Source organism: Arachis hypogaea, chromosome 11, assembly GCF_003086295.3.
Source record: "Arachis hypogaea cultivar Tifrunner chromosome 11, arahy.Tifrunner.gnm2.J5K5, whole genome shotgun sequence".
Lineage (NCBI taxonomy): Eukaryota > Viridiplantae > Streptophyta > Magnoliopsida > Fabales > Fabaceae > Arachis > Arachis hypogaea.
In genome coordinates this window covers 109,694,602-109,696,663 of record NC_092046.1, presented here as the reverse complement: position 1 = coordinate 109,696,663, position 2,062 = coordinate 109,694,602, and the positions used below count along the sequence as shown (strand labels likewise).

At 33.4% G+C, this 2,062-nt stretch overlaps 1 non-coding gene across 1 annotated transcript; it reads right to left on the bottom strand.

Annotated features, from left to right (window-relative positions):
- Positions 1-1,337: 1,337 nt before the first annotated feature.
- LOC112724798 (small nucleolar RNA R71) lies at positions 1,338-1,445 on the bottom strand. The gene has a single exon (XR_003163943.1). It is a non-coding gene; the product is annotated as a small nucleolar RNA R71 (small nucleolar RNA).
- Between the last annotated feature and the right edge of the window lie 617 nt (positions 1,446-2,062).

Below are 2,062 nucleotides of genomic sequence, written 5' to 3'. Positions count from 1 at the left end.
AAAATCAAATCTTTTTCATTTTTCTTATTTATTTTCAAAAATTTTAAAAATATTTTTCAAAAATCTTTTTCTTAATTTTATCTCATAATTTTCGAAAATATTATTAACAATTAATGTTTTGATTCAAAAATTTCAAGTTTGTTACTTTCTTGTTAAGAAAGATTCAAACTTTAAGTTCTAGAATCATATCTTGTGATTACTTGTGAGTCAAGTCATTAATTTTGATTTTAAAATTCAAATCTTTTTCAAAATTAATTTTAATCATATCTTTTTATCATATCCTTTATATCATATCTTTTTCAAAATTTATCTTTTCCAAAAATTTGATTTTAAAATATTTTTTCCAACTTCTTATCTTCTTATCTTTTCAAAATTGATTTTCAAATCTTTTTCAATCAACTAACTAATTGACTTTTTGTTTATTTTTTATCTTTTTCAAAACCACCTAACTACTCTTCTCTCTCTAATTTTCAAAAATACCTCCCTCTTTTTTAAAAATTCTTTTTAATTAATTAATTGTTTTAAATTTTAATTTTAATTTTATTTCCCTTTTAATTTTGGAAAATCATCAACTCCTTTTCAAAAATTATTTTCGAAAATTTCTCTCTCTCATCTCCTTCTATTTATTTATTCATCTACTAACACTTCTTTTCATCTCATATCTCTGCTCCTATCCTTACCCTTGTGTTTGGATTATCCATTCTTCTTCACTCTTATTCCCTTTCTTCTTCTACTAACAATAAGGAACCTCTTTACAGTAACATAGAGAATTCCTCTTCTTTTCTTGTTCTCTTCTCTTTCATATGAGCAGGGACAAGGAAAAGGGCATTCTTGTTGAAGCTGATCCAGAACCTGAAAGGACTCTGAAAAGGAAACTAAGAGAAGCTAAAATACAACAATCTAGAGACAACCTTACAGAAATTTTCGAACAAGAAAAGGAGATGGCAGACGCACCTAACAACACTGCAAGGAGGATGCTTGGTGACTTCACTGCACCTAATTCCAATTTACATGAAAGAAGCATCTCAATTCCTGCCATTGGAGCAAACAACTTTGAGCTTAAACCTCAATTAGTTTCTCTGATGCAACAAAACTGCAAGTTTTATAGACTTCCATTTGAAGATCCCTTTCAGTTCTTAACTGAATTCTTGCAGATCTGTGATACTGTTAAGACCAATGGGGTTGATCCCGAGGTCTACAGGCTTATGATTTTCCCATTTGCTGTAAGAGACAGAGCTAGAGTATGGTTGGACTCTCAACCTAAAGATAGCCTGAACTCTTGGGATAAGCTGGTGACGACTTTCTTAGCCAAGTTCTTTCCTCCTCAAAAGCTTAGCAAGCTTAGAGTGGATGTTCAAACCTTCAGACAGAAAGAAAGAGAATCCCTCAATGAAGCTTGGGAGAGATACAAGGAACTAACCAAAAAGTGTCCTTCTGACATGCTTTCAGAATGGACCATCCTGGATATATTCTATGATGGTCTGTCTGAGTTATCAAAGATATCATTGGACCATTCTGCAGGTGGATCCATTCACCTAAAGAAAATACCTGCAGAAGCTCAGGAACTCATTGACATGGTTGCAAATAACCAGTTCATGTACACTTCTGAGAGGAATCCTGTAAGTAATGGGACGCCTCAGAGGAAGGGAGTTCTTGAAATTGATACTCTGAATGCCATATTGGCTCAGAATAAAATACTGACTCAGCAAGTCAATATGATCTCTCAGAGTCTGAATGGATTGAAGGAATCATCTAACAGTACTAAAGAGGCATCTTCTGAAGAAGAAGCTTATGATCCTGAGAACCCTGCAATAGCAGAGGTGAATTACATGGGTGAACCTTATGGAAACACCTATAACCCCTCATGGAGAAATCATCCAAATTTCTCATGAAAGGATCAACAAAAGCCTCAACAAGGCTTTAATAATGGTGGAAGAAACAGGTTTAACAATAGTAAACCTTTTCCATCACCCACTCAGCAACAGACAGAGAATTCTGAGCAGAATCCATCTAGCTTAGAAAATTTAGTCTCTGATCTATCTAAGGCCACTGTGAGTTTCAT